This window comes from Podarcis vaucheri (genome assembly GCF_965113315.1).
Source record: "Podarcis vaucheri genome assembly, chromosome: 6".
Lineage (NCBI taxonomy): Eukaryota > Metazoa > Chordata > Lepidosauria > Squamata > Lacertidae > Podarcis > Podarcis vaucheri.
Window position 1 is genome coordinate 26039462 of NC_138764.1, and position 11590 is coordinate 26051051.

Genomic DNA, 11590 nt, shown 5'->3' on the forward strand with positions numbered 1-11590 from the left:
AGAGAACAATTCTGCTACTAATAGAATGAACAAATATAATGCTGACTGGTGACAGAGAAGAGCTCATCATTTTGGCAGCATTTAGAGCTGTATATTAAGCCAGGAATAAGTGTCATGCTACACTCTCCCCCCCTTGCACACTGACTCTGGTGCTTATATTGTGGTCTGCTTAGACTAAATTTTCCCATTACATTCTAGTTTTGTATCACAGCTGTGAGTCCATGATTAAATATTTCAGACATAATAGGAAATGGTGAGTTGTTTAAACCACAATACAATTTCCAAACCCGATGTATGAGATAGGAGCAAGCATGTGGGCATGATGCTAATTTCTGGTTTATGAACTAGACAGTGGACGCTTGGGTTGCGAACATGATCCATTCGGGATGCATGTTCACGACCTGCAGCGTTCGCAACCCGCGTCTGCGCACGCACGGGTTGGGATTTGGCACTTCTGCACATGCGCAAAGTGCGATTTAGCACTTCCGTGCATGCACGACCGCCAAAACCCAAAGTAACCCATTCCAATACTTCCATGTTTTGGCGGTCTGCAACCTGAAGTGTCTGTAACCCGAGGTATGACTGTACAGCAAAGGTTGTCAAATAGTTTATGAAGAAAGATTGTGAAACAGTTGAGAAACTCTAGTTGGTCCTCTATTTTATTATTTTTCCCCTTGACAGAAATACAGGTAATTTTGATCAGGGGTCAATTACTAAACAACACTTTAGCTTGAGGCTCATTATTTTCAAAATATTTCCTAAGAATTTACCAGTTAAAAGTGCCTTTATTTGTGGCTTTGACAGAGGGCTCAAGATTTTAATAATAAATAGTGGTATTCAACTAATTGGACGTCAAACTCAGCCAAGAGCATAAGGTCAAACAGATTCCTCACTGGCCTTGCAGACAACTTCATTGTCCAGAAAGTGGGAGAAGCAACAAGAGGAACAGCCATTTTAGATCTGGTCCTAACCAATGTTGATGACCTGGTTAGTGGGGTAGAAGTGGAAGGATCATTAGGCGCGAGTGATCATGCTCTTCTGAAGTTTACTATACAGCGGAAAGGAGCAGCCAAGCATACTAGGACTCAATTTCTTGACTTTAAGAAAGCCGACTTCATAAAACTTAGGGAAGTGCTGGGTGAGATCCCATGGACAACAATACTAAAAGGAAAGGGAGTTCATGATGGCTGGGAGTTTGTTAAGAGGGAGATACTAAAAGCACAACGTCAGGCAATACCAATGAGACGGAAACATGGAAGGTGCCTAAAGAAGCCAGGGTGGCTATCTAAAGAACTTTTAACTGAATTAAGATTAAAAAAGGATGTGTACAAAAAATGGAAAAGGGGGGAAACCACCAAAGAGGAATTCAAACAAATAGCCAGCACGTGTAGACACAAAGTCAGAAAAGCTAAAGCACAGAATGAACTCAGGCTTGCTAGAGAGGTTAAAAGCAACAAAAAAGGCTTTTATGGGTATGTTCGTAGCAAAAGGAAGAACAAAGAAACAATGGGGTCACTCAGAGGAGAAGATGGTGAAATGCAAACAGGGGACACAGAAAGGGCTGAACTACTCAATGCCTTCTTTGCCTCAGTCTTCTCCGATAAAGAAAACAATGCCCGACCTGAAGAATTTGGAGCAAATGATTCAGCAAAGGAAACACAGCCCAGAATAACTAAGGAGATAGTACAAGAATATTTGGCTAGTTTAGATGTATTCAAGTCTCCAGGGCCAGATGAACTGCATCCAAGAGTATTAAAAGAACTGGCAGATGTGATCTCAGAACCACTGGCAGTCATCTTTGAGAATTCCTGGAGAACAGGCGAAGTCCCGGCAGACTGGAGGAGGGCAAATGTTGTCCCTGTTTTCAAAAAGGGGAAAAGAGAGGACCCAAATAATTACCGCCCAGTCAGTCTGACATCAATAGCAGGGAAGATTCTGGAGCAGATCATTAAGCAAACAGTCTGTGAGCACCTAGAAAGGAATGCTGTGATCACCAATAGTCAGCATGGATTTCTGAAAAATAAGTCATGTCAGACTAACCTGATCTCGTTTTTTGACAGAATTACAAGCCTGGTAGATGAAGGGAACGCAGTGGATGTAGCCTACCTTGATTTCAGCAAGGCATTTGACAAGGTGCCCCATGATATTCTTGTAAAGAAGCTGGTAAAATGCGGTCTTGACTATGCTACCACTCAGTGGATTTGCAACTGGCTGACTGCCCGAACCCAAAGGGTGCTCATCAATGGTTCCTCTTCATCCTGGAGAAGAGTGACTAGTGGGGTGCCACAGGGTTCTGTCTTGGGCCCGGTCTTATTCAACATCTTTATCAACGACTTGGATGATGGACTCAAGGGCATCCTGATCAAATTTGCAGATGACACCAAACTGGGAGGGGTGGCTAACACCCCAGAGGACAGGATCACACTTCAAAACGACCTTGACAGATTAGAGAACTGGGCAAAAATAAACAAGATGAATTTTAACAGGGAGAAATGTAAAGTATTGCACTTGGGCAAAAAAAATGAGAGGCACAAATACAAGATGGGTGACACCTGGCTTGAGAGCAGTACATGTGAAAAGGATCTAGGAGTCTTGGTTGACCACAAACTTGACATGAGCCAACAGTGTGACGCGGCAGCTAAAAAAGCCAATGCAATTCTGGGCTGCATCAATAGGAGTATAGCATCTAGATCAAGGGAAGTAATAGTGCCACTGTATTCTGCTCTGGTCAGACCACACCTGGAGTACTGTGTCCAGTTCTGGGCACCACAATTCAAGAAGGACACTGACAAACTGGAACGTGTCCAGAGGAGGGCAACCAAAATGGTCAAAGGCCTGGAAACGATGCCTTATGAGGAACGGCTAAGGGAGCTGGGCATGTTTAGCCTGGAGAAGAGGAGGTTAAGGGGTGATATGATAGCCATGTTCAAATATATAAAAGGATGTCACATAGAGGAGGGAGAAAGGTTGTTTTCTGCTGCTCCGGAGAAGCGGACACGGAGCAATGGATCCAAACTACAAGAAAGAAGATTCCACCTAAACATTAGGAAGAACTTCCTGACAGTAAGAGCTGTTCGACAGTGGAATTTGCTGCCAAGGAGTGTGGTGGAGTCTCCTACTTTGGAGGTCTTTAAGCAGAGGCTTGACAACCATATGTCAGGAGTGCTCTGATGGTGTTCCCTGCTTGGCAGGGGGTTGGACTCGATGGCCCTTGTGGTCTCTTCCAACTCTATGATTCTATGATTCTATGATTCTATAATTTGTACTCATAGTGAGCCCATTGTAATTAATGGTCCTAACTTAGTCACATTCATCAACTTCAACAGATTTATTCTGAATAAAACTTAAATACCACCCACAATGTTGGTTTTGACAATCACAAAAATATATTAAAATGAGTTGTTTGTGTTTTGATTTGTTGAAAAAATAAGTTTAGTAGGTGATACACTGAAACCCCCAGCAATTTTCAAGTGATCCATGCAACAACAAAGTCTAAAAACCACTAAACAATAAGCTGATTTAGTTGGAGTTGTTGCATTCAATTACATTCAAACAGTTACAAGAAGAAAATGTTACAATACAATCAATGTTTCAGCTCTCAGAAGACGAGGTCCAGGAAACTAGTTTGTGCTAGCCCAGTGAAATTTTTTATTTGACCATCTTTCAATGGCTAAATCCCATGGCAAATAACAAAATGTTTTTGAAATGCCACTCAGTTTCAAAAGAAGTTTATTGCATAGCACTGGGGGCTGCTGTTCAAGAAAAATAAGTCTAAAGTCTCAAGCTCATGGAACATTTTTTGAATCTCAGCCAATAAAAAAGGTTGTGTAGGGAATTGGGTGTAACTAAAAATAAGTGCAAATGTGCATTATAAACATATTACAAAAAATATATATTCAAAGCATCTATGCAAGTGGATATAATATTAGTAGTCTCACTCCACCACAAAAGGTAGGTACAGTGGTACCTCGGGTTACATTCGCTTCAGGTTACATTCGCTTCAGGTTACAGACTCCGCTAACCCAGAAATATTACCTCGGGTTAAGAACTTTGCTTCAGGATGAGAACAAAAATCCTGCTCCGGTGGCGTGGCAGCAGCAGGAGGCCCCATTAGCTAAAGTGGTGCTTCAGGTTAAGAACAGTTTCAGGTTAAGAACAGATCTCCAGAACGAATTAAGTACTTAACCCGAGGTACCACTGTACAAGTCAGCAGTAAGATACCAATTTACTTTCCTAACAAGTATTCCATAAGTTTCCTCTAGCATAACCCTATATAGTACTATAGCTAGAAAACTGGGAGCAAACTCCAAAATACTGCAACACTTTGTCCTAGGTTCATTTTAATACCAGAGTTGTTAAAACAACCAAGAATATGTGAACAATCATACCCACTTGAAAGTTCTAGCCCTCAAATCACAAATCTTCATCTCTAACTTAACCAAAATAGATTTTCAAAAGTATTCAAAAGATTTGAAGCCAATATACTGTAGAGTGCTTCCCAAAATCAAACTACCTGTTCAAATGTCAAAATTGAAACTGCACACTTAGTAATTAGAGATGACAGATGACTATACAATCCCATTATAAGCAAAATTAAATACCTCTCATAAAATCACTACTGAAGATAAACATGCTTCACATTTTGTACACAACCCAGGAAAAATATAGCACTTTTAAATTTCTGTATGCTCAGTACGGAGCTATTTCCAATGAAGTCAGACTTAAATGTACTTTATTAGTGGCATTTCCAAATTTTCGTCCATGAAGGTAGGCTGAATGTTACAGTACATCGGCATCTAGGCCAGATGTTAGATTATGTTGTGAACATCCATCTCCAATATTTCAGATTTTTATAACTTTATCTAGAATTTAAACATTGACTAGATCATAATGAGCTCACTATTCAGTTCTCTAGTTTACAATAAAATAACTATATAATCAATAACATTCACCACTGAGAACAGCAATATTCAAAAGCAGCAATAAAACCATATAGGAAAGGATTACCCACTTTTTATAAACACAAGCTTAGATATTTGTGCTTCTTTAATTTGTATCTTTCAGTGTCTATGGAACTCCCTGCAACAATAACTCAGATATCTTCAGTGTGATCCCTTTCCTCTGCTACCCATTCTCTTAGAATGCTTTTAAAACCTCATTGTGGATATAATATGCTTAAGCATGAGACTGGCACCAACACAGAAGGAAGAATGAACCATTAACTAAAATTATTAAAGAGATATTTTGTACATAAAGGAAATTTTGGGGTCTTTCCTGTACTTTATTAATTTCTAAGGACTCAAGAGACATTATAGCTGACAGTAGCCTCCAATAGGATTTTACCTCCAGAAAAAATATTTTACAACCCACTTCAGCTACTGGGTACAATCTGCCTCTGGCACCAAAGCCTCAGCATGCTTGGACAGTTTAGCTGCTTTCAAAAACTTATGGAAACTTTTTAGTAAGAAGCATTTTTTGCCCAACACCTGCCCACTTCTTCTGATCTTCACCAGCAAAATATAGTCATCCCACCAAGAAGGAACAGCTTAATATTCAAGCTTCGGCTATCCAACTTCACCTCTATCCAACGCCACCTTTCTCTGCTGGCCTTTACTTCAAACCTCCATCAACTGATTTTTTCAAATGATGTTATTTCTCCACAGTGACAGTTAACTGCCCTTTCTTCACTGACTAGAACCTCCAGCCAATCAGAGACTGTCATTTGCCACACCAATCAGATGGAATCTACCTGATCCAGACTCATCTTCTCTGACCCCCCCCCCCATCTTTCAGACATGTCACCAAGCAGCTGCTTACTAATCAGGCTTGCAACAGAGTTACAGCACATGGCCTTGAATTTTGACACTTAAAACTGTGACATCTTGTTCAGAGGCAAATATCCCCTTCTTGAACAAGACAAGTTACAATTATCACGGTACAGTGTGGCTTTCTTAAAGAGTAGTAACACAGCCATCACCTTCAAGTCAACCAGGACTACCTCCTATCAGAAGCATGCATTACTTATTGGACCCGTTCAGTTAACGCTGCTTTAAGCAGAGGTTGGATGGCCATCTGTCATCATGTATCATATAGTTGAGATTCCTGCATTGCAGGGGGGTCGGACTAGATGACCCTCAGGGTTCACTGCCAACTCTACAATTCTATGATAACTTCTGCCACAGAGAAGACCACACGTGCTTTCAAGCACCCTGTCTGTCTCCTTAAGCTTCAATTACAAAAGCTGATCACTGACCAGTTATAATTACTTCCCAAGCAGGATACTATAAGGGGCTCTGTCCCCTTCACACCTTAGGGTCCCTTTTGAGATATGGTGGGCTCCTGCATAATGGGGAAATCTTCCAAAATTAGGTGGACCCTCCCGCACTTGATTTAGGATTACCCCCACTCCCAAGAGCCCCCAGGTCCCATCCCAAATTGTTCAAGAAGACCTCCCAAGCACTAAGCTAAAAAGCACTATAACTAAAAGCATATCACCCACACACGATGCTAACTTTTGCTTCTTCAAACTCCTCAGGAACAAGCTCAGGAAATACACACACAATCATGGATGCACAGCAACATCTAGTTGTGGGGGGACCAATTTGAATAAACTAACAGTGGTCTAATAATGAATCTTCTTGAAGCCAAAACCCCTGCACAAGAGGGAGGTATCAGAAGACTCAGGTAAAACTCAAAGTTTGCAGATGTACAAGTTTTGCTAAAAGAAAAGCCTCTAAATGGGAGATATTAAAAAACAGTCGCATAAGGGCTGAATATGCCCAGTATCCATAGAATGCTGAGTGGGATAGTGGATTGGAAAATCCTCAAAGGTGACATAGCTGCTACTCTGGCCTTATAGAGAGCTACACAACACACTAACATTTTGTTGTGTTTTAAAGTGTCATTATCAGTTGATGCTGTTTGAAACTTTTGTAAACTACTCACTACCACCCCTGTGGTCCAAATGCTGCTTACCACCATTCCTTCTGTTATTTATATATTAAAAATATGCACATTAATTGCATTCATGCAATTGACATAATGCCTAATCTGGCCCTAAACTAGCATGGAATTAATTCTAAATTAGCACTTTGCTCATTAATGTCCCCAGAGCATATTTGAACTAGGGAGACAACATCAACAGTAGAACACAGGGATCATTTAATGAAGTCAATTCAACCAGAAATTCAAGGCTGGAACTTTCAAACAAAGAGCATCCAAAAGAACATGCAGTATCTCTCAATTAGTCCTGCTTCTCTACAGCAAACTTGTAACACACAGAGGCATTATTGTTTAGTGTCTTGAAATTACACCAGGTGTTGCCATCACATATTTAAAGTTCCCTCCAGCTTTACCATGGATAGAATAATGATAATGCCAACATTTTAAAAATGCCAACATTGAAAAACTAACAGGAACATACGGGCTACCGTAACATAAATAATGATATTCAGGAGACAGAATTAATGTGTTTTATTAATTCTTATTCAGCCAGATTCACATGTAGCCTGACAGCAAAATGCTATTTCTCAGCATCAGTTCCATTACTATAAAATGGAACAACCCCCTTAATTGTCCTCCAAGAATTGTGAGGACAAGCAAGAAAAAGACCATGCACAAAGATGGAGCGAAGTATACCTAAGGCAACTACATTCAATAGGCTTAGGAATGGTCAACAGTGTGTTGGATTGTGACCAAAGGCTATAAACCACTTGGCACATTATGATAAATGAATAATTGTAAGTAGGAGTAATGAGGACTAAAGATAAAGGTAAAGGTACCACTGCCCGTACGGGCCAGTCTTGCCAGACTCTAGGGTTGTGCGCTCATCTCACTCTATAGGCCGGGAGCCAGCGCTGTCCACAGACACTTCCGGGTCACGTGGCCAGCGTGACAAGCTGCATCTGGCGAGCCAGCGCAGCACACGGAACGCTGTCTACCTTCCCGCTGTTAAGCGGTCCCTATTTATCTACTTGCACCCGGGGGTGCTTTCGAACTGCTAGGTTGGCAGGCGCTGGGACCGAACGACGGGAGCGCACCCTGCCGCAGGGATTCGAACCGCCGACCATGCGATCAGCAAGTCCTAGGCACTGAGGTTTTACCCATAGCGCCACCCGCGTCCCTAATGAGGACTAGCTCTATCATTAAAAAATATTAATAAACACATGTTTAATAACTAAATTTTAAACTAATGTGATACATGCTGTCAATATGACTCCCATTTAGAATTCAATTAGGAGATTTCAAGCTTGGCTTGCAACACGTTTGTGGTTGTTTTAACACTGCCAAACAGCTACATTTTAAAAAAATCTTTTCCCCATAAAAAGTGAAAAAGACTTTTCTATCTCTGCTTCAGCTACCACTCAACATTTTTAGTTTTTTGCAGCAGTATTTAGTTGGACTGGACCCTCAGCAAAGTTGTGCCATAGACTGTGGGAAGTTTGTTCCTAAAGTCACATACTGTATTCCTTAGTACACAGTTTTCCAAACTTTTCATGCTGGTGACACACTTTTTAGACATGCATCATTCAGCGACACAGTAATTCAGTTTTACTAGCAAACCAGAGGTTAAACTAACCCCTTTCCAGCCCCGGGAGGAGCGCGGGAAGTGTTCGCACAACACACCTACGTACTGTAGCTGGCACACTAACTTGTCGCGACGCAGTGTTTAGAAAGCTCTGCCTTAGTACATAACTCCATTTTATAATATTCAATGAAAACCTGTTTAGTAGGTAGTAAGCAAACGGAAGTTAAACAATACATTTTAAAATGTTCACTTTGACAACCGCTTTAAGTTGGGCTATTTGACGGATTGATTACCCCCACCTGAACCTGATTGTGCCCAAAGATCAACTGGACTACTATTAAGATCCATTAGACTGGCAGGCACTAGAGCGTTTTCTGCCGTGGCCCCACAGTAGGTAACCTACATGATGCCCAAAGGCAACATCACACCTGCCAGCTTCTCCTATGGTGCCCACAAAAGGTATATGTAAATAGCCACTAAAAAATCCACAATAAGCACAAAAAATGTTTGCTCTTTGTACTCAGATACACTGGCTGAGCCTCTCCTACACTAAACACACCCTGAAACATGCCCATATTTCATTGGATGCCAGGATTGCACAACCATCCTCCCATCCATTCTGAACAAAGAAGTGCAAAGAGCTTCTCTCTTCCCCCACTGTTGGAGAAGGTGTTTCTTTGCGCGATTTAGCGGTCCTGTCTTTTTCTGGGTTTTTTGATATGCCAACCATTTTGTATTATGCCATGGCTTCATAGCATCCATTTTGTGACTGGCACCAGTGGCATTTTCTTAAAATTCCAAATATGCCCCATCCCAAAAAGTTTGCAAGGCAACCCCAATTAATCTAATCTGTGAAACTTCCTCCCAAGGGATTTACAGTTAGCCCCATTCTGGTCTCTAAAAGGGCTAAAGTCTTACTTACTTTGTATGACTGTTGACTAGATGATCTTTTTGAACATGCTTATTGGTTTATTATTAGATTTACTGATCAGTATTAATTTTTGTTCTGGTTCAAAATGTGGTGTAAATTGTCATTTCTGATATTTGCAATTTGTATTTTTAAATGAGGTTATGTTACTGAAACTATTTTATCATTTAATATTTGCAGCCTCCTAGACAGGACTTCATACTGAAAGGCAGCCTAAAAAAATTAAAGCAAGAAACCAATAGGATATTTTCATATTGAATTATGATGTGCTAACAGTCCATCTCCTAATAAGTTATTCCCGTAAGCAATCTTTGAAGCTGGTTTAGATGATATAAATATATTTAAAAATAAAGTTGTTTAAACCCTGGACCTGAAGAGCCTCATCAAGGTGCAGAAAGCATTTTCAAAGGAGATTCCTACCATCTTCAGAAGCAACTTTTCAAGGGGCTCAAGTGGTTATTATGGGGATGCCAGTAAATTCCAAATATGGATGAGGTCCAATAATTGCCTCATTGACTGGCAATGGGCACACCTGCTTTTTACTTATATTTCTTGAACAGATGGCAAGTCAGTTCAGCTCCCTGTGGTTCACCTACAATTATTTCTGTATGCTTGGATTAAATGCTACCCATATAAAATTGAATTAAATCATTGAAAATAATACTAATCCAGTACTGAACAACACAATATAAATAAGAACACACTTGTTGAAATAGATAAGATAAGATAAATTTATTGTCATTGTCCGTATATACACAGTATACACAACAACGAAAATCAAACACCCACCCAAAGACCGGGTTCACATGTACATTTGCACGTATCTCCGACACCCTCATCCTATTTAGACATAATCTGTAAAACATAACATAATCCAGAATATAGCATGACCTATTAAAGGCATAACATAACCTAAAACCTATCTCATTCCTTCTACTCCCTGCTTACTAAACCTTGCAACTGGCCCTGAGATCATTATTTAGTGCAATCAGAGCTCTTGGATAGAAACTATTCAGAAGGCGTGTGGTTCGTGTTTTCATTGTCCTTGCAGTTGCAGAGTATTTAATCCTTTTTTTACACACAGGCACAAGCAACTTCATTTAGGGAAAATGACAACCACCTATAACACTCCATTCCTGCAATGAAACAATCTGAAGGATAGTGCATCCAAAGAAGGCACACTGCCCAATTATTCTTGTTCAGGTGTTGAAGTAGGTCCTCTTTATGCCCCAAATACCACACAGAGACTGGGATATTTGCATGCAACTTTAAGCAAAGATGAATAGGGAGTTTCAAGGAGGCGACTCAAGTGGCACCCATTACAGAGGGATGGCAAAACCTGAAAAGTACAAGGGAGGGAAAGAGGGCCTGCAGCTAAATACCTAAACTGATGGCAGAAGCCCCCCAAGTTTTCTCCCACACAAGAGGGAACCTCGTTTCGCTGCTTTTCTATATCTGGTGCTCCGAGGGTTGCCTTGCTTCTCTTACCTAGCCCTAGAGACATCACGGAGGTACGTGTGGCCAGCTTGCTGGAAAACTCCCTCACACCTGGCGCTGATTGCAATACTGTCTATCGATAAGAAGCTCCGCTTTCAGCCAAGGGCTTCACGCGGATCGATGCCTGACCCCGTAAGGATTTCCTCAAAATGGCTCCCCTTTAAAAAAAGAAAAAGAAAAACCCCGACTCTCTGTATTCTCCTCACAAACAAGCACCGTAGCTGCTCCGTCGTGTTTTCGCCTCACCGCCACCGCGCGGGTGTCAGGCGGTGGATTCCTCGCCCTTCCCCACAAAGGACCCCCCCCTTGTGAACTCCCCCCCCGGCCATTAGCAGCCCCCCCACGTTACCGGGCTCGGGGGAGCCCCCGAAGAAGGGCGGGCGACTTCCACTCTTCCCTCAGCAAAGCTTCATCCACCCGGGGCAGCTCGCCAGGCCTCCTCGAGCTCGGCGCTCGCCCCGTCCGATGCCTCCCGGCCCCTTCGAGGGTAAGGCACTAAAGGGGAGCCGCCGAGAAGCTCGGTGGCTCAAAGCAGCAGCGCCCCGAAAGGGAGGGGCGCCCCCACGCGCGCGCACTCTCACACACAAACACGCTTCGCTCTGAACCGTCCAAGCCAATAGCATCGCACCCTCGAGCTC

At 41.9% G+C, this 11590-nt stretch overlaps 1 protein-coding gene across 4 annotated transcripts in view; it reads right to left on the reverse strand.

The window, feature by feature from the left end:
- Positions 1 to 11533, reverse strand: part of GPSM2 (G protein signaling modulator 2) — a 38095-nt gene extending 26562 nt beyond the window's left edge. For 2 of the 4 annotated variants that reach the window (XM_082228049.1, XM_082228047.1), the window contains exon 1: positions 11302 to 11531. The gene's annotated coding sequence lies outside the window, so the exon portion shown is untranslated. Of the gene's footprint in view, positions 1 to 11301 lie in introns of all 4 variants that reach the window. The other 2 variants (XM_082228050.1, XM_082228048.1) reach the window with 2 other exon arrangements.
- Positions 11534 to 11590: the final 57 nt, after the last annotated feature.